A 26,009-nucleotide genomic window follows, 5' to 3' on the forward strand; every position below is an offset into this window, starting at 1 on the left:
AGAGCCATCAATTCCAAGGCCCTTACTTGGACTCATAAGTCGTAATAATGCAAATTATCTCAGGGTTGTACACATTCTATACTGTCTTCTTCTCACCTGTTATGTTTAATTGACTTATGTTTGGAGTTTGCTTAGCTCATTTATTGATTTGTGATATAAATTGTATTATGTTGCATCTAAAATTAAATAATCCTTTCTCATGAACGTCCTTTAGTAGATGCAGAGCAGTGCCATTTATATATAAAGTGGAGTTCCACCCAAGAGTGGAAGTTCCACTTTAAGGACTCCTGAGCCCCTGACATGCCACATTTGGCATGTCATTTTTTATTTATTTTTGGGGGGGGGGGGGGGGGAGTGGGTACCTAGGTTGGACAGGTACCCGGCTCCCACTCGGGCCAGCTCTCCCCCTCCATGCAATCTTCTGGGACACGTCACAGGTCCCAGAAGATTGCCCAGCCATTCAGGACGCACAGAACGACTTGCGCATGCGGAGTGCCCACACTTGTGATGCTGGCGCTGGGGAGAGGCAGGGGAAAGAACTGAGAGCTTGCGCACCCGGATTGCTGGATCGTGGGACAGGTGAGTGTGTGCTTTTTGTAGCTGCTAACACAGAAAGGTCTGGAATGCTGCTTAAAGGGGAACACCACATATCTATGAATCCTTAACACAAGTCCTTAATATATGCTGTCATGATTCTATTAACATAGACTTCACTTAAATGGGTCATGTTCAGCAGGTAGTACTGCCCACCAAATGATATATAGCATCATTGCTGCATCATGTGCATACTCCATATGGCTACATTTTAACCTTAAAGGGGTGGAGACAGTAAAACTGTAGCTCAACCACCTTATTGTATGACCCCTTCAAGCACAAGTGTAAGCAAGGCATTGGGGCTCAGTCACACAGGTGGGAGGGAGGTGTTTTAGTGCCCCAACCACCCACCTGAAAAAGAAGATGATGCCAGCCAGGACTCTACACATGGCAAAATTGAAATTGCATGCACTGTACACAGTAGGTCAGCATTTTTAGGGTTAAAACTGGTGTTAGCAGCATATGGCCTCCTCACCAGCTGTCAAACACCAGCAATGATAGCCAAATGTCTGAACAAGCCCTTGGAGATCTTTCAGCCCAGCTTACTCCCTCAGTGAACCGCCTGGATCCCTTTAGGACCATGCACCCCTCAGGGTCCACATCCCCTCCAGACTACCACCAACAACATAACGACATATTTGCTTCTCAGTGATGCCATCAATATAGGGACATTTTTTTCTTCCAATAACACTACCGATGCAGGGACAATTTTCCCCAGGGACACCACCACTGCTGGGACAGCTTTTCTTCCAGTTACACCAACTACCACTACTCGATATGTGTGCACCAATTTTAACCACTTGCCGCCCGCCCTATAGGCAATTGACGGCTGCAAAGTGGTTTCATAATCCTGACCGGACGTCATATGACGTGATCAGGATTATGAGTCGCTGCGCGCCCCCGGGGGCACGCATCGCGGCGATCGTTGTTGCAGGGTGTCAGTCTGACACCCGGCAACTACGATCTCGGTAAAGAGTCTCCGACGGAGACTCTTTACCACGTGATCAGCCGTGTCCAATCACGGCTGATCACAGTGTAAATGGGAAGAGCCGGTGATCGGCTTTCCCTCACTCGCGTCTGTCAGACGCGAGTAGAGGAGAGCCGATTGGCTGCTCCTCTGACAGGGGGGGTTTGTGCTGATCGATTATCAGCACAGCCCCCCCCCCGAGGATGCCCACACTGGACCACCAGGGACACCACCAGACCACCAGGGAAAAGGTAATCCTCCCTAGACCACCAGGGATGCCAGTCAGCACAATGGATGCCAATCAGTGCCCATAATGGATGCCAATCAGTGCCCACAATGGGCATCACTGATTGGCATGCATTATTGTTTGGCACTGATTGGCATCCATTACTATAGTATAACACCAATGCCGCCTATGAGTGCCCACCTGTGCCGCCTATGAGTGCCCACCTGTGCCGCCTATGAGTGCCCACCTGTGCCGCCTATGAGTGCCCACCTGTGCCGCCTATCAGTGCCCACCCATGCCCATCTGTGCCGCCTATCCATGCCCATCTGTGCCGCCTATCCATGCCCATCTGTGCTGCCCATCTGTGCCGCCCATCCATGCCAATCCATGCCAGCTATCAGTGCCAATTTGTGCCACCTATCAGTGTCCGTCCGTGTCGCCCATCCGTGTCGCCCATCCGTGCCGCCTATCAGTGCCACATATCAGTGTCCATCAATAGCACCTCATCAGTGCCACTTCATTGGTGCCACATTGGTGCCCATCAGTGCCACCTTATCAGTGCCCATCAGTGTAGCCCCATCAGTGCCCATCAGTGAAGGAGAAAACGTACTTATTTACAAAGTTTTGAAACTGAAACAAAAAAAAAACATTTTTTTTTTTTAAATTTTCGGTATTTTTTTATTTGTAGCGCAAAAAATAAAAACCGTAGAGGTGATCAAATACCACCAAAAGAAAGCTCTATTTGTGGGAAAAAAATGATAAAAATGTCATTTGGGTACAGTGTAGCATGACCGCGCAATTGTCATTCAAAGTGGGACAGCGCTGAAAGCTCAAAATTGGTCTGGGAAGGAAGGTGTTTAGGTGCCCTGTATTGAAGTGGTTAAATGCTCCTGGTTGCTGGAGTGTAACACTGGTAGTACTATTTCAGTGCATGTCACAAACATTACAGAACTTAAACCACTACTGGCCCAATCCCGGGGAGGGGGGGGCGCAGTTTGCCTTTTTTGCCCTGGGCATTGGATGGCCCTGTCCCAGCACTGCTCCCAGCAGTCAACAGATTCCAGCAGTCAGCTCCACCTGGTCACACATGCTAGGAGGGTACTTAAATTCCACTTCTGCTATGTCTCCTTGCCTCAGTGTTTTGCATACTCCTGCCTTGCTCCCCATTTGCTGTGTTGCTGCCAGATTCTGTTGTCATTTACGCATGATCTTGCCCTGTATCCAGTACCCTGTTGCCCCGTTCTTTTCCCAGTCTTTTTTCCCTTTTTCCCATTCGCTCCCCCAGTTTTCTCCCCTTCCTGTATATTTTCTGTGTATATGTATATTTAGTTAGTTTTTAGGTTTCTGCATGTTGGCTGTTCAGTTTTGATTTTCATGCATTCACGTTTATTGCTCAGTTTAAATAAATCTCACTTTAAAAATATATACACTGGTCCCAGTTTCTGTGTGCATCTACATATATCTGGTCTTCCCAGCTGCTGATTCCTGACAGGGCTAGGGCTCAGTGGGTTGCAACACATATGGTATCAATAAATCTCTCCTCATGATGCGCTATCCCCAAGATGGATGCAAAAAGAATTCAAATGGGAGCGGTCAACTCCGGTGCATGACCAGTAATTTTAGAGTCGATTATACTAATCTTGAACCATTTAGGGAGCAGCATATAACAGGACCAAAACATTATAGAACCACAGGTTGAAAAACCTCTAAAGCAAAAACCCAAAACATTAGAAAAAAATAGCAATATCAATTTACTTGGTAGCAGGTTAACAAAATGGCTATCAACTGGATAGGCAGCAGAAAAGGATGGGTCACCTAAAAAGGAAGTCAAAGGAGAAACTGGGGAAGATATGCCATATTTGGATTTTATATAAAAACCCAAGATGTAATGAATGAGAAACCAAAGTACTATAAGGGGTCAATGTTTTATAAGAGATAGAGGAGGACCATAGGATTCCTGGGAGATAATATGGGTGCATGGAGATTGACTTGTATTTAATCCATACCTTAGAACAGGCGATGTTCTTGGGCAAGTTGTGAGAATCTAGAGGCAAGATAATACATCCATAAATTAATCAAACCTAGATGTCCTCTAGGCTGAGATGCATACAGAATATGTTTACAGGATATGTTTTGAGAATCTAGGTATTTTATCATGCCAAATAAATTTGTTAACATCTCTTTAGAACTTGTCAATAAATATTTTCTTTAACTTGATAGGAAGGGCCCAGTAACAAATACAAAAGTTTTGGTAAAATATTCATCTTGGCTGCAGTGACTCTGATGCCACGTACACACGATCAGACTATCCGGGGGACTTAGTCTGGCGGACAAACCGCTAGACAGTCTGACGGAGTTTCCGAATGAACCTGCCCACACACAACCAGACTTTTCCGCCGTACTTTTGAAATGAACGGACTTGCCCACACACGGAGGAAAGTCCGTTCATTTTTAATGCGGCTCCAAGTGGCCGGGAATAGTGAAGGAAGTCAATGTCGCCGCCTTTGGCGGCGAGATTGACACGTCGCTGGCCCCATCACCTGGTATGGACTTACGCTGAAAAAACGGCGTACCAGGCCATGTGCCCTCAACATGGGGGGGTTCTTGTCCCCATGTTTATGAGGACAAAGGCCTCTTCCCAACAACCCTGGCCATTGGTTGTCGGGTCTGCGGGCGGGGGGCTTATCGGAATCCGGGAGCCCCCTTTAATAAGGGGGCCCCCAGATATCAGCCCCTACCCTATGTGAATGAGTATGGGGTACAATGTACCCCTACCCATTCACCTGGTGAAAAATTTTTTAATAAAACACAACACAAGGTTTTAAAATAATTTATTGCACAGCGCCGGGGGTCTTCTTCTGTCTTGGGGGATCTTCTCACCGGACTCCTCCGCTATCTTCTGCTCTTTTGCTAGCTCTTTTACTACCGGAGGAGCCCGGCTTTCTTCTTCGTCGCCGTCCAGGGGTCTTCTTCTGGGGTCTTGTCCCCCTCTTTTACTAGCTTTTTTACTAGTGGTGGCCCGGTCTTCTGACGCCGCCGCCTCTTCTGGGGACAAGTCCGCCAGATAGTCTGATCGTGTGTACGCGGCATTAGAAAGATATAAGGTGAGACTTCCATACTTTAAGAGTGTTACGGAGGCCTTGCTACACAAGGGAGGGAATTAATATTTGAAGTGATGTTGCACTCCTAGATTTGACAAAGTTTGAAAAGACCAGTGGAATGGGAACAGCTGTTTCTAAGTATAATGCCGCGTACACACGACCAGACTTTTCCACGGACTTGGTCCGGCGGACAGGAATCCGTCGGACAATTCGATCGAGGGTGTGGGCTCCAGCAGACTTTTTCTTCCCAAAAGTCCGGTGGACCTAGAAATAAATCTTCAAATCTTTCCAATGGACTCGAGTCTGGTCGAAAAATCCGGTTGTCTGTGTGCTAGTCGAATAAACTAAAACCGACGCTAGGGCAGCTATTGGCTACTAGCTATCAACTTCCTTATTCTACGTTCGAGTCCGTTCGTTTGAAAGTCCGGCAGACCTCAGCTGCAAAGTCCGTTGAAAAGTCTGGTCGTGTGTACGCAGCATAACACTGGGAAGGAGGGACATTAATCGGCATTATAGAGGATTTATAGAAATTGATGTTAAGTCCTGATAGGGATGCAAATTTATGAAGCGACAAGTGAGGGCGAGTGAAAAATAGCATCACGTCATCTGCATATGTGCACAATTTAAATTGAGAGGGGCCTTTGACATATCCTGTGATATCTCAATGCATATTAACCACTTCCCACCCGGCCAATGTATATATACGGCCGGGTGGGAGCCGCCTGCTCCTGATAGGACGTTCAGGAACGTCCTTCAGGAGTAGCGGGATCGCGCGCGCGCGCGCCCGCGCAGCGGCGCGATCCTGATGTGCTCGTGTCACCCGGACACGGCACATCTCAGATCGGCAGGAGGGCTCTGTGATTGGCCCTCCTGATCACATGACGGCCGTGTCCAATCACGGCCGTCATGTGATGTAAACAAACAGCCGGTTGCTAGGCAATCGGCTCTCCTCTCCTCACACGGAAGTCACCGCTGAGGAGAGGAGAGCAGATCGCTGCAGCCGGCTGATGATCAGTGAGTATGGGCTGCTTTTCACAGCTTTTTACTCACTGATCATCAGTGTAGTGTAAACACACAACACACCACACAGTGAAAACACAGTCCCCACATATGTCCCCAAAACACACATGTCCCCAAAACATACATGTCCCCAAATAATAAAAACACATGTCCCTAATAATAAAAACTTGTCCCCCACATATGTCCCACTAAAATCACATGTCCCAATGATTATCTGCACACATATGTACGTGATCACCTGCACACATATGTACATGATCATTTGCGTACATATGTCCGTGATCACACAAACCAATTATTATACACTTAACGGAATTTTTTTTACCAAAAACATGTAGCAGAATACATTTTGGCTTAAATTTATGACAAAATTTGATTTTATTGGATTTCTTTTCAAATAGAAAAAAGAAAATATTGTTTTTTCCCAAATTTCTGCTTTTTTTGCGCTTACCGTATATACTCGAGTATAGGCCGACCCGAATATAAGCCGAGGCCCCCAATTTACCCCCAAAAAAACTGGCAAACTTATTGACTCGTGTATAAGCCGAGGGTGAGACATGCCTGTCCATCCCTGTGTGTGTGTCCGTCCATCCCTGTGTGTCCGTCCATCCCTGTGTGTCCGTCCATCCCTGTGTGTCCGTCCATCCCTGTGTGTGTGTCCGTCCATCCCTGTGTGTCCGTCCATCCATCCCTGTGTGTGTGTGTGTCCATCCATCCATCCATCCCTGTGTGTGTGTGTGTCCATCCATCCATCCATCCCTGTGTGTGTGTGTCTCCATCCATCCATCCATCCCTGTGTGTGTGTGTCTCCATCCATCCATCCCTGTGTGTGTGTGTCTCCATCCATCCATCCATCCCTGTGTGTGTGTGTATCCATCCATCCCTGTGTGTGTGTGTCCATGTGTGTGTGTGTGTGTGTGTGTGTGTGTGTGTGTGTGTGTGTCCAGCCTACCTGTGTCCCGAGCCTGTGTCCCGTGCCTTGCCTCCTTGCCTCCGTCCCGTGCCTTGCCTCCTTGCCTCTGTCCCGTGCCGTGCCTTGCCTCCGTCCCGTGTCGTGCCTTGCCTCCGTCCCGTCCCGTGCCGTGCCTTGCCTTGCCTCCGTCCCGTGCCTTGCCAGGATCGCCGCTCTTCGTCGGCGCCTCGGCGGACATTCTACCATTCAAACGCCGCGCCTCCGCCTCCGCCTTCGCCTGTGATAGGCGGAACACTGAATTTCCCAGCAGCCTGTGTTCTGCCTATCACGGACATCGTCTCATCCTCGTCCGTAGTACGAGGATGAGACGATGTCCGTGATAGGCGGAACACAGGCTGCTGGGAAATTCAGTGTTCCGCCTATCACAGGCGAAGGCGGAGGCGGAGGCGCGGCGTTTGAATGGTAGAATGTCCGCTGTCTGTCTGCTCGACACGCTGATCGAGCAGGCAGACAGCGATGACTCGAGTATAAGCCGAGGGGGGCACTTTCAGCCTCAAAAAAGAGGCTGAAAATCTCGGCTTATACTCGAGTATATACGGTATATCGCAAAAAAAAAAAAACGGAGTCGTGAATAAATAACACCAAAATAAAGCTCTATTTGTGCGAACAAAATGATAACAATTTCATTTGGGTACAGTGTAGCATGACCGCGCAATTGTCACTGAAAGCGCTAGAGCGCTGAAAGCTGAAAATTGGGCTGGGAAGGAAGGGGGTGAAAGTGCCCTGTATTGAAGTGGTTAATAGCAGCAGCCAGAGGTTCCATAGCTAGTGCGAATAATAGAGTATCAAGGGGACATCATTGACGTGTTCCCTAACCCAGTGTGAAGAATTACAAATTGCAACCAGGGGTTAGGATTCTAGTTTTGGGAGAATGGCATAGAGCCTTGAAGCCATGAAGAAACTCATCTTTGAAGCCATAGCGTTGCAACAGAGAATGTAGATTTGACCAAGTAACACTATCAAAAGCTTGTTAATACCTAAGCTCATCATTAGAGATGATTTAGAGAAAGAATAATAAAAGCTTCTTGAATGACCTTGGTAACAGTTCGGAAATTATCCGTGATTAATCTGTTAGGCATAAACCCTGATTGATCAGAAGAGGTCAGAGCTGAGAAGATTGAGCACACAGGGTTTTTTTATGTGCATGTATATGTATCTGACATATTCACACATTGATAGATTTATTGCTCCAGCACACTGAGAATGTACAGAAGGTATATGTATCTTTTTGTGTTTATATTCATTCACTGATTGAATAGGTATCTGTTGCTCTGGTTAACAGATATTAAAGCGGGAGTCCGCCCAGCGCGCCCGCGATGTCGGCACCCGAAGCCGATCTCTCAATCGTCTCTTGGGTGCTGCCGCCGCCATCTTGGGTATGGGAATCAGGAAGTGGAGCCTTTTGGCTTCATTTCCCGGTTCCATACTGCGCATGCGTGAGTCGCGCTGCGCAATAAGGATGGTCCCCGCTGTCGCGGGGATCCGTGTGTTTCCCAGCAGGCAGCGGGGAACCTTCGGAAAGGGGCGTGCCTTCTGCAGAATCTACGCTGGAAGTGGGTGTAGATACCTGTACTGTACAGGTACCTGCACCCCCCACCCCCCTGAAAGGTGCCAATTGTGGCGCCGGAGGGGGGGAGGGTTCCAATGAGCGGAAGGTCCACTTTAGGGTGGACCTCCGCTTTAAGGTTAGGATATAGGGATTATAGAGTAATGCACAAAAATATGTTATTATTAAAATTTTATTAAATAAGTTATAAGTAATTGTAATAAAAAAACTAAAAAAACTTGATGAACATGATAGCAAATAGAGGTTCAATAATAAGAATAAATCAGAGGAGGAGTGGGAACCATTGAACTAGGGAGCAAACCCAGATAAGAAACCCTTGTATGGTTGGGTCAAATTTCTGTGGGCTTAAAGTGTGCCTTGGTGCCTAACTGATTGATGGGTATAGTGAACGGTGAATGTTCCCATTGGACATGTTTTGTTGCGACACATTTTCATGTCTTCCAGCAGTGACTTTTTTTCAGCTCTTAGCATTTTCCCACAAATCTGAATTAGGCTTCATGTACACAAGATGTTTGAAAACCTCTTCTGAATGATGGAACTTGACAGCTAGTAACCAATGGTTAAAAAGGTCAATTTTGCTACTTTTACATGCCGCGATTATGCACATTTAGCAGCGTTTATGAGCGTTTTCTTTTAGAAGCATTTTATCTCTCTCTCTCTCCCTCTCCCTCTCCCTCTCCCTCTCCCTCTCTCTCTCTTTCTCTCTTCCCTCCCTTGCAGCCAACAACAAGGGTTCTGGAAAGTCTGTTTTTTCCACATTTTCCCTTTTGAAAATGTCTAAAAATGCTTATAAACGCGGGTTAGTGCTTTTAGACGCATTTACATGCTGTTACAAGCACTTGCCATTTTGAAAGCCAGTAAACTATCATCCTGAACGTGATTAATCTGCTTTCAAAAATCTTTTTAGTTCTGTCTTGGCATCTTATCCAGTCAATTGCAGACATTTATGCATTTGACCTCAACGTGAAATTCCAGTTTTGTTAAGAAAAAATGTTCCAGGTAAATAAATGGATGAACGATTTACAATTCAAGGATTTTTAGCAAACTTCATTAGAGATTCTTGCCTGCTGTTTTGTAGAAATCAATTAAATCCTTTTTCTTCGTACAAATGTGTGTGTGTGTTGGCAGGGATCTTCCATATTATCAACTGATCAGTACCAGTGTTGTTTATAACACCAATAAACTGCAAACTTGATTGTGAGATTTCTGGGGGATATTTGATAAACAATCCGTGGCCTTAGTTGCAGGAAGTGACATTTTAATGTTTGGTAATTAAATGAAAAAATGGCATGTGTAGCAAGCATACATGTTTCAAGTATTTTCAAATGCAAAATGGCAATATTAAAAATAAACTCTAAAAATGTTTATATTAGCAAAACCAAAATTCTTTCAAATTCATAAAGCCTATTATTTTACTGCATGAAACAACAAAGATTGAAAAACTGTTTAAAGACTTCATATGATAAACATTTGCATTAGTACATGCTCTTTACTGGAAATTTGATGTCATCTCTCCTTTCGGAGAAAAGAATAATGTGCCGAGCTACACAATAAACACTGTCAAATTGAAAATAACATCATATTAGCTTGCCTTAAATCAGATGTGAGAAAGTCAAAAGTCAAGCACAAAAGTAACATGTATTTCTAACTTTATTCACAAAGAAATTAAAATGTATACCACTATAGAAGCAAACATTTCTTTTGTGAGAAACATCCATTGTATATTTATTTAACTACAATTTTATCAGCATTGTCAGCTTACATAGACATGCACAGATGTTGATCTAAACATCTACTTCCAAACAGATGCCGGTATCTGACCTTGTCAATCAAGGAAAAGTTGTCTGCCTACCGAGTATGCTCATTGCATGATGGGTGACATAAACGCTTTCCACTTGGAGGCAGCTATCTGATTGGTTGTCTCCCTGGAGAAAAATTCCATAGAGATTAAACATTTGCTTCACAATAAGCAGTGCTTTGTTTTAATTCAAAATGTAACTATTCTGGAATCCCTAAAATAAATATGTGAAATTTGCATAGACTGTGCAATTTCACATTATGGATCCTGTTCTTTAACTTATTTTTTTTCCTCTAGGTATTAATGTGAGGGATTGTTTGGCTTTGCAGCAGATTCGTTTTGGATAGTTATGGTTGCACTCACCATATGAGCCTTTATACGGTAAACCATTTTTTTTAGAAACCATGATCTGTATACACCTTTGGTTATTCTAATAAATATTTTCTGTAGTCCATTGGTCGTCACGCTTCAAGGATATATTGGATCAATACTAAAGTATGTCTACTTTATATATAAAGTATAAAGTATACTGTATGTAATATAGACTTTAACCACCTCAATACTAGGCACTTACACCCCCTTCCTGCCCAAGCCAATCTACAGCTTTCAGCGCTGTTGCTGTTTAAATAACAATTGCGCAGTCATGCTACACTGTACCCAAATAGAATTTTTATCATTTTGTTCCCACAAATAGAACTTTCTTTTGGTGGTATTTGATCACCTATGCCTTTTTTGTTTTGTTTTTGCTAAACAAAAAATTCTGAAAAAAGTCTTTTTTTGTTTCTGTTATAAAATTTTGTAAATAAGTACGTTTTCTCCTTCACTGATGGGCACTAATAAGTCGGCACCAATGAGGTGGCACCAATGAGGTGGCACTGACGATGGGCACTGATAGGCGGTACTAATGGGCACTGATATACAGCACTGATGGGCACTCATGGGTGGCACTGGTGGGCACTGATAGGCGACACTGATAGGCACTTAAAGGCAGCACTGATGGATATTTATCGGTGACACTGATATACTGCACTGTTGGGCACTGATAGGAGGCACTGATAGATGGCATTGATTTGCACTTCTCTATCATGGGGAGAACCAAGGAGTCTCTCAGATTGCATGAAGGTTCCTATGTAGCAGGATGGACAGTTGAAGCCAGGATAAAGGAGGATTATGTTAGACGGATGGCGGGAGCCTAAGCTGGACACATCTTCTTCCTCCCACACCACCCAAAAAAAGTTTTTCATTATTAAAGTGACAGTCCAAATGTAACTCACTTAACAGTCATTGAATCCCAGTATCTAGTTTCAAGAGGGGGTGCTGTAGTGCTCTTAGTCATAACGCAACGTGACTGATGTTGTGCTACGAGGGCCTTAGCCCCTGCCATGAGGGTACCGTCAAAGAGATGTGCTTCATCTTAATGCATGTTCTAAATCTTACTTGATTTTTTTCACCTTTCTCCTTTATCCCACTATAAAAGACTAATAAATATCTCATTGCAAACACCACCTTCTGACTTAGAGGCCACTCTTTTTCCTCCTCACTGTCACAACAAAGGAAATAATCTAGTTTTTTTTTTTGTTTTGTATAGATGAAGAGGTACTGTATTAGAACACCTGTCAAGTTTTCATTGCTGTCTGTGCCTCCCTTAAGGAGTTTCATCCTCTTTATTTGCCCTGTTGACCTTTATCACCAAAAGTGAAAGTGAAAATCCAATATATTTTGTTTTAGAAGAGGAATAGAGGGGGAATCTTCAAATGGGGACTCTAGTTCTCGTGATCCTGGTGACAACATAGAATTCCCTCACTTTTGAAGGATTGCCTATCACTTCCTGTTTTGGGTATGGGATAAAAAGCAACGCGAAATCTGCACAATTGGATACAGATGACAAAAAAAACTAGCCAAAATGAACGAATAAAGTTTTGTCTATAATTCTACCTTCAATACTGACAAACTAGCATTTTTTTCAGAGGCGTAACTAGTACATTCAGGGCCCCGGTGCAAGAAACCAGCATACCAGGAACTTCATATAAGGATCCAATATAGTGGCTGAACTACCAGCGTTGCAAATGTCCCACTTGTGAGCAGGCCCTGGGGTTCCACCACTGTGGGGGTTCCCAACTTCCTCTTGCTATCCTGCCCCTGCTATTGACAGTGCCAGTCCAGCATCTCTTTCCACATGGCAGCACATTAGGATTCAGTGCCTGTTACATTATAGGGCTGATGGATGCATGTATGAGGGGGTCGGCACTATTAGACAGATGAGCGCTCCGGTGACGCTGCATAGCCTTCTCTGTTGACATGGTGATCAGGATATGATCTGGGTGATGCTCCAAATCAGATCTAATACGTGGACATAAACACAGTATTTATTAGAATCAAAAGTACAATCAGTATACTGTATATTAACAATATGTTCAACAGCCATGTGTGCTTCATTCCAGTAAGGTGGAGGCTCTGATTAATAAAACCACTATCATATTTAATATTAAATCCAATCTGGAGCATCTCCCAGATCGCATCCCGATTGCCATGTCAACAGAGAAGGCTATGCAGTGTCACTGCTTCTAGGCAACCAATGGAGACCTCAGCTGTCTACAACCAGTAGTGCCGCCCATCAGCTCCATAATGTAACCAGAGACACTGGGCCGGCACTGCCAATAGCAGGGGAGATAGCAGAACAGCAAGACGAGGTTGGAGGCCCCAGCAGTGGTCACAAGTGCGACCCTGGTAGTTCCATCACTATCTCAGTGGGAGGATTCCCTCATTCACCTTGAATGTGTAAATGGGGGAATTGGATCAAAACTCACGCATGCTCAGATTCAACTACGAGATGGAAGCTATTGGCTACTGGGTATTGAACTTCCTCTTTCTAGACTTGTCATATGTGTTGTATGTCACCGCGTCCTTGACGATCACAATTTGGTGTGACTACGTGTGTGCAAGACAGCTTGAGCAAAATCCCATCAGAATTCCGTCGGGAAAACCATCAGAGCTTTTTCCAACCAAAATTCTGATTGCGTGTACGTGACATTAAAGTTATTCTAAACATACACTGTTTAGTTTACATGGTGCCTTCTATTTCTTCATGTGGATCATGTAAAAATCTCACACATGTGGTATTGCCATACTCGGGAGTAATAGCAGTATGTGTTTTGGGTTGTAATTTGTGGTATGCATATTCTGTGTGTGAGAAATAACCTGATATTATGACAATTTTGTGAAAAAAAGGTAAAAAAATCTTGATTTTCAAAGAATTGTAGGAAAAAATGACAACATCAAAAAACTCACCATACCTCTTTCTAAAATACCTTGGAATGTCTTCTTTCCAAAAGGGGGTCATTTTGGGGGTATTTGTACTTTTCTGGCATGTTAGGGTCTCAAGAAATGAGGCTGTTTCAGATATTGGCACCATAGCTTGTGGACTCTATAACTTTCACAAAAAACAAATAATATACACCAATTTGTACTTATTTTTACCAAAGATATGTAATAGTATACATTTTGGCCAAAATGTATGAAGAAAAATTACTAATTTGCTAAATTGTATAACAGAAACAAAGAAAAAATATTTTTTTACAGAATTTTCGGTATTTTTTCTTTTATAGCACAAAAAATAAAAATAAAACAACAGTGATTAAATACCATCAAAAGAAAGCTCTATTTGTGTGAAAAAAAGGATACAAATTTCATATAGGTACAGTGTTGCGTGACTGAGTAATTGTCATTCAAAATGTGAGAGCACCGAAAACTGAAAATTGGTCTGTGTCACGGTCAGGAGTGAGGCCGAAATGCTGAGAGGGCTCCCCTTGCGGCCGAGCGCAGCACAACCCTGAAGTTGACACAGGGATGCAGTGCCCACAGTAGCACAGGTTGCCAGGTAGCAGCAGCAGAGGCCAAGTACGGAGTAAGCAGGCCTAGATGGGCAACTGTGCTAGGAAGTCCGAGAGTAAGCAGCGGAAGTCCAGAGAATAGTCAAACAGGCCGGGATCAGGTGCAGGAAGCGGATCAGGAACGTCGGGTACAAGCCAGGAGTCAGAGCCAGGAGAACAACAGGAGCAGGTCAAGCAAGCCGGGTCGGTACACTGGAGATTGGAAAACAGGAAGCACGGGTACAGGTTCACAGGAGAGCTGACGATAATCCAGCAATGCGGGAGTGTCAGGCGATCGTTTAAATGGACGAGATGACCGGGTCACGTCGTGAGCGCGTTGGAGCGATCGTACGTCTACGTCGAGTACGTTGTGTATTCGTGGCATCACCGCGTATGCCCGCCCGGTTAGACGTAGCATCGGTCGTTCGTCTGGAAACTACCTTGCGCTTACGTAGGCGCCGACGCGCGTTAACACGAACGTACCCCGTGATATTGCGGCTATTTCCCTGACAGTGCCTCCCCCCAAGGGGCAGCCTCCGGCTGCCCAACCGAGCCCATTTTTCAGGATACCGGCTGCGGAACCTATGTAAAAGTTTAGGAGCATGTACGTGGTTGGCAGGCTCCCATGAGTTTTCCTCAGCAGAATACCCCTTCCATTTAATTAAAAACTGGATGGTCCTACCTCTCCGACGGCAGTCGAGGATGGACTCCACTTCGTACTCGGTTTCTTCACCAACCTGAACTGGAGGCGGGGGCTTTTCTTCTCTTCCTGAAAATGGACTAAAGGTAACAGGTTTAAGGAGGGAGACATGAAATATGGGATGGATTTTAAACGATTCAGGCAAAACAAGTTCAAAGGCTACGGGATTAATCTCTGGTTTGATCTCAAAAGGACCCAGAAATTTAGGTCCCAGTTTCCGGGAAGGGCAAGGCAGTTTAAGATTTGCTGCTGAAAGCCACACCTTATCCCCTGTCTTGAAGGTAGGGTTGACTCTCTTCCTCTTATCATACTGCTTCTTGTATTCCTCCTGGGCCCTTCTCATGGAATCTTGCAGTGTTTGATAGTTCGAGTGAATGAGATTTACTCTGTCTTGGACTGCCGGGACAGACGATTCAGGAATGGTGTTAGGCAGGAATGAAGGGTGGAATCCGTAGTTTGCCCAGAAGGGTGACTGGTTGGTGGAGGCGTGCACTGAGTTATTATATGCGAATTCCGCACAAGGTAACAGGGAAACCCAATCATCCTGGGAGAAGGAGCAGAAGCATCGCAGGTATTGCTCCAATGTTTGGTTTGTCCTTTCGGTTTGTCCGTTACTCTGTGGGTGGTAGGCAGACGACAAACATATCTTAATTGAGAGCAACCTACACAGTTCTTTCCAAAATTTGGAGGTGAATTGTACCCCTCTGTCCGATACAATGCTATCAGGTACCCCGTGTAACCGGACTATCTCCTTTATAAAAGTTTTTGCCGTATCTAGGGCAGAGGGGGTCCCTTTTAGCGGCAAAAAATGCGCCATTTTGGACAGGCGGTCTACGACTACCAAGATGGCCGTAAACCCTTCAGAGGGAGGTAGTTCCACAATAAAATCCATGGAAATTTCTTTCCATGGTTTCTCCGGGACTGGCAGTGGTCTTAACAGACCCCAGGGTCTGGTGTTGGATCCCTTATTGCGCTGGCAGATGGTGCAGGAATCCACGTATAATTTACAGTCCGCCCTTAAAGTAGGCCACCATAGGGACCGCCGTACAAGGTCTGTCGTTTTCCGCACTCCAAAGTGGCCTGCGAGTTGGTGGTCATGGAAGGTCTTCAATACCAGTAACCTGGCCTGTTGGGGAACAAAAATCTTGTCCTGGCGCCATAGAAGCCCTCCTTGGCTCCTCAGGGAAGAAACTTCGGTCTCCGTACACTGCCTAGTAGCCAGTTCGATAGAAGACCTTAGGTCTGGTTGTATTAACAGGAAATTTTGGGGAGGCAGGATTGTACTGGGTGGAGCTCCTTCAGGGGTATCAGGAAACATCCTAGATAAAGCATCCGCTTTGCTGTTCTTAGATCCCGGGCGGTAAGTAAGGTGGAAGTTGAATCTTGAAAAGAACAGAGCCCATCGGGCCTGTCGGGGTCTCAGACGTCTGGCCGTACGGAGATACTCCAAGTTCTTATGGTCCGTAAAGATTAGAATGGGGTGAGCGGCACCTTCCAGGAGGTACCTCCATTCTTCAAGAGCGGCTTTGATCGCTAGAAGTTCCCGGTCCCCTACATCATAGTTCTTCTCTGGGGGACTCATTTTCCGAGAAAAAAAAGCTACGGGATGCCGTAAAGCTTTGGGGCCTTGGCGTTGGGATAAGATCGCCCCGGTGGCCACCTCCGAGGCATCAACCTCTAGCACGAAGGGTAAGGCGGGATCTGGATGCTGCAGGATGGGCGCAGAGGTAAAAAGGATCTTGAGCTGATCAAAGGCGGACTGAGCTGCTGGGGACCAGTGGAACTTGGTGTGCTGGCGAGTGGTCAAGGTGATGGGGGCTACGATGGTGGAGAATCCCCGTATGAATCTTCGGTAAAAGTTTGCGAACCCGATAAACCTCTGTACCCCCTTTTTGTCGGAAGGAGCGGGCCAATCCAGGATGGATTTTACTTTCTGCTGGTCCATGGCAATTCCACCTGTGGAAATAATGAGTCCCAAGAAATGGATGGATTCCTTCTCAAAATCACACTTTTTGGCTTTGGCGTATAACCCGTGAGTTCTAAGAATACATAGTACTTTCTTAACATGTACCCTGTGAAGTTCTAGTGAGGTTGAAAAAATCAGAATGTCGTCAAGGTAGGCGACAACAAAGTGGTCAAGGTGCTCCCGAAAGATATCATTAATGAAATGCTGAAAGGTTGCCGGGGCGTTACATAGTCCAAAGGGCATGACTAAATACTCGAAGTGACCAAATCTTGTTCTGAAGGCGGTCTTCCACTCGTCCCCTTCCCGGATACGGACAAGATTATAAGCCCCACATAGATCAAGTTTCGTAAAGATACGTGAGGTATGGAACCTCTGGAGGAGTTCAGGGATAAGTGGAAGAGGATAACGGTTTTTGAGGGTAATATTATTTAATTCCCGATAGTCCACACATGGTCTTAGGGTCTTATCTTTTTTCTCCACAAAGAAGATACCTGCTCCGGCAGGGGATGAAGAGGGACGAATGAATCCTTTGGCCAGGTTTTCGTCAATGTATTGTCTCAGAGCCTCCAGTTCAGTCTCCGAAAGGGGAAATATCCGACCAAAAGGAATGGGGGCCCCGGGTAACAATTCAATGGGGCAGTCATAGGGGCGGTGTGGAGGTAGGATATCAGCTTTCTTCTCGTCAAACACGTCTCGGAATTCCTGGTAGACTGTTGGTATGTGAGAAGCCGGACTGGGTACAGGTTGTACAGTCAGACAACTGGTCAGCTTGCGAGGGACGGGATCTAGGCAGTGCTGCTGGCAGTAGGCAGATGTGAAGGAGACCACCCTTGTGGGCCAATCGATCTGAGGGTTGTGCGCCTGTAGCCAAGGGATCCCTAGGATAACAGGGAACATCGGGGAGCTCAGAACATCGAATTTAAGGAATTCCCGGTGACCCGAATCGGTGACCGTCAGGATGGGACTAGTTTCCTTGGTGACATGACCTGAACTAGGTAAGGAGCCATCGGCCAAATGGACGGTCAGTCTCTGTTCCTTGAGGTTCAGTGGGAGAGCCAGGCTCCTAGTCAAGGTTAAGTCCAGAAAGCAGCTGCAGGCTCCAGAGTCAATGATGGCTTGTAGAGGGATCCTGCTGCCTGCCACCATCAATGAGACTGGAAGAGTGATGTGGGCAGAAGCTGACTTAGCTACCTGAAGATGAGATGGGGTGCTTGAGACTGGTTTACTCGGCCTTGTGGGGCAGTAGTTAATGAAATGTCCCGATTTCCCACAGTAAAAACAGAGGTGCGCCTGACGGCGAAAGAGTCTCTCTTCGGAGGTTAAAGCGGGACGGGGAGTGTCCTTCAGAATGGGAGCTACTGCTGGATGAGCTGAAGGTGGGACCTGGATGGAGCAAGTAGTCCGAGAGCGTTCAGACTGACGTTCCCGTAGACGCCTGTCGAGCTGGATGGCGAGTAAAATGAGGTCCTCAAGAGTAGTGGGGATCTTCAATCTGGCCAACTCGTCTTTAAGGGCTTCGGACAACCCCATACGATAGTGAAATTTTAGTGCTGCTTCGTTCCAGCCGGAGTCAGAGCTCCAGGTACGGAATTCTACTGAATAGTCCTCCGCAGGTCGCCCACCCTGGCGAAGGGCGTACAAAGTTGCTTCGGCTGTAGCTGTCCGGAAAGGGTCATCATACAAGCGGGTCATGGCTTCAAAGAACAAGTCCAAAGTATCCACATAAGGGCTGCATTGCTCCAGCAGGCCGTGGGCCCACGTCTGGGGATCGTCCCTTAGTAATGAAATGGTGAACCCCACCTTGGTTGCTTCTGAAGAAAAAGTCTGAGGTTGCAGGGAGAAGTAGAGGAAACATGAGTTCTTGAAGGATCTGAATCTTCTTCGGTCCCCGAAGAAGCGCTCCGGGGCTGGGACTCGTGGTTCTGGGGCAGCTGAGATTGTAGAAGCAGGAACTTGACCAGAGAAGGTGGATGGTTCAAGCGGGTGTTGCAGGCGTTCCTTCAGCCAATGATATTTCTCTAGGAGCTCCTGAATAGCTGGAGTAAGGGCCGTAAGTTCTTGTAAAACAGCCTCCAATGGGGAGGAACCTCTGTCGACCTCTGACATGGCTGGATTATACTGTCACGGTCAGGAGTGAGGCCGAAATGCTGAGAGGGCTCCCCTTGCGGCCGAGCGCAGCACAACCCTGAAGTTGACACAGGGATGCAGTGCCCACAGTAGCACAGGTTGCCAGGTAGCAGCAGCAGAGGCCAAGTACGGAGTAAGCAGGCCTAGATGGGCAACTGTGCTAGGAAGTCCGAGAGTAAGCAGCGGAAGTCCAGAGAATAGTCAAACAGGCCGGGATCAGGTGCAGGAAGCGGATCAGGAACGTCGGGTACAAGCCAGGAGTCAGAGCCAGGAGAACAACAGGAGCAGGTCAAGCAAGCCGGGTCGGTACACTGGAGATCGGAAAACAGGAAGCACGGGTACAGGTTCACAGGAGAGCTGACGATAATCCAGCAATGCGGGAGTGTCAGGCGATCGTTTAAATGGACGAGATGACCGGGTCACGTCGTGAGCGCGTTGGAGCGATCGTACGTCTACGTCGAGTACGTTGTGTATTCGTGGCATCACCGCGTATGCCCGCCCGGTTAGACGTAGCGTCGGTCGTTCGTCTGGAAACTACCTTGCGCTTACGTAGGCGCCGACGCGCGTTAACACGAACGTACCCCGTGATATTGCGGCTATTTCCCTGACAGTCTGGTTATTAGTAGGGTTTAAGTGCCCAGTGGTCAAGTGGTTAACTACAAGTGTTTTGTGTTAGGTGTTTGATTTGATATACGCCTTTTAGCTTGTATTGTGAGCATTTCAATTGTTGTGAACAAGCACGGTTCTTTTCGTGTGAAACGCGTCAACTCATCATCATTGAAATTTTGTCTGGCTCATGACAATAAATACAATTCTACAACATCTTTTGGATTCAAGTGTGCGATCAATCTTGTCTTCTCTTCCCTCATTACTATACCACCTCTTTTATTTTCCACTCACTATTTGTACAATCTCCTTTAGATATCCCATAAGCTATATTGTGCAATGGCCTGTCTGTCTTGATACAAACTGAATGGATTGTTCATGTGGGTCCTCCTATTCAATAGTTCTGCTAAATATAAAGGAACTTGTACAGAGATTATATATTCAAGTTACATAGTGTATGGCCATCTTTATACATAGGAGGACAGAATCACTCAGCTGTAGGTCCCGTTCACATCATTGTGTAGCAGGAACTCACTTTCTCACTTCATGCGTTTTTTTTTGGGGGGGGGCATTGTGGAACATTTTTTACTCATGACATGAATGGGCTTCCCTACATGCAACAATTGTCCCAAAGAAGCTCCAGAACTTTTTTTGGACCTGAGTGTGGTGTATTTTTATTACACATTTTGGCGCATTTGCTGTGTGTTTGATGGAGGGCAAATGCATGCCTGCTGCACGCACTTGGGTTGCAGACATCCCAACCTGCAAAAACTAATTTCAGAGAGGTGGCAAACTCATTTCAGGGAGGTGACGCTTCACGTCGTCGCCTACCCCGTTGACTGGGCACACATCAGGGCAAGGGGCACACAGCAGGGCATGGGACTGACAGCAGGGCACATCATAAGGCACACAGCAGGGCATGGGCCAACAGAGAGGCTTGGGGCACACAGCAGGGCACATCATGGGGCACACATCAGGACATGGGGCACACAGCAGGGCACAGGGCACACAGGGGCACTGGGAACGCAACAGGACATGGAGCACACAGCAAGACATGGGGCACACATCATGGGGCACACAAAAGGTCACAGGACACAGATCAAGGCATGTGACACACAGCAGGGCACACAGCGGGCATGGGGCATACAGCAGGGCACTATGCACACAGCAGGTCATGGGGCACATAATGGGGCAAACAGCAGGGCATTATTCACACAGCAGGGAATGGGGCACACAGCAGGGCACTATTCACACAGAAGGGCATGGGGCACATAATGGGGCACACATCACAGCAAGATCCAAGCAGCCGCTGTTACATTACTGTCGGCTGTCATTACCTATAATTGCATGCTTCTGCCCCTCCTCTCTTCTAGTCTGTCTGAGGTGATGAAAGATTTGGTCCCTGCAAAGCGGCGGTCATTTTACCTCTAGTGGCACGCTCCCCCAGAAACCCCTGGGGTGGACAGGAGGGAAGGAGGGGCCGGCGGGGAGGAGCGTGCCATGAGAGGTCTCAGCGCAGCATGGGGCACCAGCATGGGGTGTGTCTCCAGATCTCCCGGCTCTGTCCCGCCCCCTCCCCTGGCCACAGACAGAAGACGGAGTAGCTCGAGCAGCCGCACTCCATTTGGCCACTCGGGATGCTCTGTCGGTAGCTGAGTGGCAGTCCCAGCCAGGAGATCACCCAGTGCTTGCGGGTGTCTGGGAGCCCACAGTCAAATGCAGGAGACTCCCACGACTCGCAGGAGACTTGAGAAGTCTGGGGTCGCCTTTAACATGTAATGACAACTCAAGCACAATGTGCATTTGCAGTTCGTTTTTAAAACTCATGGCAAAGTGTGCACTTTTTTTCCAGCTTCCTGTGCGTTCAGAAAGGCACAAATGTGAATGGAGCCTCACTGTTCTTGTGTAAACAAACTGATTTCACTTTTAGGCCCCATTCACACCAAGTGTAATGGGAGCGCACGTTGTTTTTTGTCTAGTTTTTCCCTCGACATGCAATGGGCAGCCTGTTGATTTTAATGTGCTGCCCCACATGGAAAAGTAGCTTGTGGGACTTTTTTTATGTTGCAGTTTGCACCGTTTTTACTGTGCATTTTGCTGCATTTGTCACATATTTTTTTCACATGGCAAAATGTGTGTTTTCTTATGTATTTTGTGTGCCGTTAACAATTAATGCCAATGAAAGCGCAACTAGTTCATTGTAAGTGTATAAAGGTGGCCATATACTATACAATCTGATTGTACAATCTCTGTACGATCTCCTTTGGATTTACCAAAACTATATAATAGGAGAACACATCATCTATCCAATCATTCTGTATCCAATCAGGCAGGCCTTTGCACTACATAGTTGATTGTAGATTTAAAAAAGATTGCACAATCAGATTGTATAATGTATGGTCACCTTTATACATTTATAAACATACTTTTATGAACATACATTTATATACATTTATATACATACCTTTTTTATATTGATGAGCATTACAGAACCTAGGACACACTTCTCCTGTTTTCAATACTACAGCTCTATCCACGAACATTGGCACCCCAGATGTTTTGAAACCACATGTCCCAGGATGCTCATGCATTCTGCAGTATAGTTGAGCATCATAGGAAATGTAGTTCCAAAACTTCTGGCCTGCCAAGGTTTATCATCACTGACATAGGCTGTTATCTGATTGCTCAGCTCTTGCACACTCTGTCAAATGAACAATCAATGCAAAATGAAATTAAGGTATAAAAAAAACAATGGCTGTGTATTATTGAGAACAGTGATCACTGATTGATTGCATAGGAAAACCATGCACCCGAGGAGGTGGTTAGGAGTGATCTTCCAGAAGGAGAAGGCAGCTGCAGGGTATGCGCTAATCAGGTCAGCTGATAAACGCCTTCCAATGTCTTAACAGATTTCATGTCCCAGGGTCTGTCTAGGAAGTAATGGAGAAGTTTTTTTTTTTTTATATATATATACAACGCTGACATTGAGATAAGGGCTGTGTAGGATAAATAGAAAGCTTTTTCATTTTGCAAAATAAGTGCATTAATCGTATATTGGTACATAGGGACACTGGTGTTTAGAAAGAATATTGAACTTAACATTTAAAGAAAATATTGCTTGTTTTCTAACCTTTTTTTTATAAACCTTTTTCTCTATGCAGGAAATGGAGTCTGCTGACCTGAACTGTTTTTTATGTCTATTTTTTTTTCACTGTGTGTTACTTCTTCTCTTTCTCTTTAGTTTCAGATTTGTAATTTTGAATTACCTATATAGATATATGTATGGATTGAATTCCATGGGCTCACCCTTATGCCATGTGCATACGACCAAACGTTCAGGCAGAAAAGGTTAGATGGAATCATTCCGTCGGATATCTCGATGGTGTGTGGGCTTCATCTGACTTTTTTCTTCAAAAATTCAGACGGACCTTGAAATGGAACATGTTTCAAATCTGTCCAAAGGAATGAATTTTGGGAAAACCATTTGTCTTTATGCTGGTCCGACAGACCAAATATGATGCAAGGACAGCTATTAGCTACTGGCTATTGAACTTACTTTTTTAGTCCCGTCGTACCTCATCACGTTCAAAATGAATGGACTTTGGTCGGTTCGTGTGTGGGCAAGTCCGTTCATTAGGAAGTATGTTGTAACTCCGTTGAAATCCGTCGGGAAGACTGTAGGACCTTTTCTGTTGGAAAGTCCGGTCATGTGTACGCGACATCACAAGTATAATGTGAGCCTTATTGAATTGTGCAGTCTGGGTGGCTAGGAAAAGGGAGAGAATTAAGTGTGCAGCCCCCTTTCCTATAAAATAAACCACAATATATGCTTGTCAACACTGGAGGGTACGCTGCAAGGTAGGATTGCTAAGCTTTTCCTGCAAATGGCACTTTGGCACTTCCTCATCCTGTCACCCAAAAGGAATATAGGGATCTGCTGGAGGGGTAGCCACAGACCCAAAGAATTTGGAGGATGTCCCCACATGGCCTAAGCCAAGGACTGTAACTGAATTGAGATCCTTCCTATGATTCTGCTCATACTATTGGAGGTTTGTGGCAAACTTTGCCAGAATTGCTCGGCCTCTCATGAGCTGTTGCAAGTGGCCATGGGGGAAGAGCATAAGTCTAAAATCAAGAAGTCTGGTTGTTGCAAGAAGAGAGAATTGGTACAATATCAATGGACTTCCCAGCGTGAAGAGGTGTTTTGGCATCTGAGAAAGAGTCTCAATGAAGTTCTGGTACTGGCTTATGCTGACCCTGACAAGCCTTATGAACTTCATGTAGATGCCAGTAGAGATGGTCTGGGGCTAATTCTCTATCAAGAACAAGAAGGTGGTCTCATACCAGTGGCTTTTATGAGCGTCAGTCTCATTCCATCAGAAAAAAAAATTATCCCGTCCACAGACTGGAGTTTCTGGCTCTAAAATGGGCTGTAGTAGACAAACTGAAGGATTACCTATATGGGACTGTGTTTGTGGTGAAAACGAATAATAATCCTTTAAATTATCTTCTGACTTTTGAATATCTTCTAAAATTGAATGGATATATGTGGCTGGCTGCCCTTGCTGGATTCCAATTCAGTTTAAAGTACCAATCTTGGGTAGGGAATAGAGATGCAGATGCCTTATCTCGTAGACCTTATCAACAGGAGGAGGAGCCAGGAGATTGGGCCTATGTTACTGCGGAAGGTGTACGGGCCTTGTGTCAAGGCATGGCCCGGGGATTGAAAGGAAGTGTTGGAGCTGAATATATCGGAGTTCACAGGTGCGATTGTGGGCTGCCACAAGTACAAGGTGAAGGCCTTCCTCGGTTGTCTAAAAGATTTGAGAAAGGATCAGGATTAGGATCCACAATGCCATCTGGCTATGGCAAGCCCTGAGCAAGCAGAATCCAAGTTTGTTAATGAAGAGCTCTGTGACTGGAGCGAAGATTCTACATCGGGAATGGAATAGATTGCAGCTGAGGGATGAAGGAATGTATAGGCGAGGTCCTTCTGAGGACATGGAAGAAAAATGGCTATTCCTTCCTGAGAAACAATATGCAACACTTCTGATAGTGTTGCATGATAACCATGGACATTTAGAAACAAAGAGAACTTTTTGTTTAATCGGGGATAGGTTCTACTGGCCCAACGTAAGAGGAGAGATAGAGAGTTAATGTCATTCCTGTTTAGCATGTATCCAGTTCAGGCTGTTTCCATGGGACATTTGCAGAGCCAGAGGCCTTTTGAGTTGGTTTGCATTGACTTCCCATGCCTGTAAGCCAATACAGGTGGAAGAAGTAATGTCCTGGTGGTGACTGACCATTTCACCTGTTATGTGCAGGCCTATCCCCCTAAAGATGAACAGGCAACCACAGTGGCCAAAGTCCTCGTTGAAATTTTTTTTAAACATTATGGGCTGCCTGAACGAATCCACTCTGATCAAGGACGAGACTTTGAAAGCCGGTTGATCCATTAGCTGTGCACTTTGTTAGGCATAAAGAAGTCTCGGACCACGCCTTACCACCCACAAGGGGATCTTCAACCAGAGAGGTTTAACAGGACTTCACTGAATATGCTGGGGACTCTGCCTACAGAGAAGAAACAGCACTGTGGAAATCATATTGCAGCTGTTGTCCATGCCTACAACAGTACTGTAAGTGATGCCGCTAGGCTATTCTCCATGCAACTCATGTTTGGAAGAGAAACTCGCCTTCCTATTGGTTTAGCTTTTGGAACATCTGTTGACAATACTTTGACTTCTCCCCGGAGTTATGTTCAAAGGTTACAAAAGAATCTGCAGCAAGCATATGAGAAAGCCATGGAACATTCCTCGATCAGAGAATTACGAAACAAAAATAATTTTTACTTAAAAGTGAGAGTGCAAGATTTGCAGCATGGAGTTTGTGTGTTACTGAAGAACTTGGGGATACCAGGAAAACATAAGCTGGCTGACCGATTATAATCGCAGCCTTATGTCATCTGTAAACAGCTTCCTGGGCTACCGATTAATCAAATCAAACCAGAGGGAAAACAAGGGCCCTTGAAGTTGTGGCATCAAAATAATTTGGTTCCATTGTCTGATGCAATCAGGGTGCCTCCAGTGTTCCCTTCACCTCCTCAGAAACTAACTCCACCCAGGACTCACTCACATCAACAAGCTTCTGCTCCCACTGTGTCACAAGAGGAAGAGGAAGTTAGCGAGAATGAGAAAATAGTGCCTTATTGGATGTGGCTTACAGAAATGGAGACTGATAAAAAACACTATGGGAGAGAGCAGAGGAGAGCTGACTAAAACAATATGAAGACTACCTAGTCCAGAAGTTGAAATCTTACCATAATTTAGGGAAGCTGATCAGATCAAGGTTGAGAGTAGCAGTCCAACTTCTGAGAGAGAGTGACAGGAGACTTGATCAGTCTTACTGATGAGCCCTTGATTTTGCCTGAACCAGATTGCTCCTCAGAGGCTGAAGCTCCCCTTATGGGTGGAGAAAACAGATAATGTCAAATGCCTA

Source organism: Lithobates pipiens, unplaced genomic scaffold (genome assembly GCF_037356315.1).
Source record: "Lithobates pipiens isolate NorthernLeopardFrog02 unplaced genomic scaffold, aLitPip1_a1.2 Scaffold_3, whole genome shotgun sequence".
Lineage (NCBI taxonomy): Eukaryota > Metazoa > Chordata > Amphibia > Anura > Ranidae > Lithobates > Lithobates pipiens.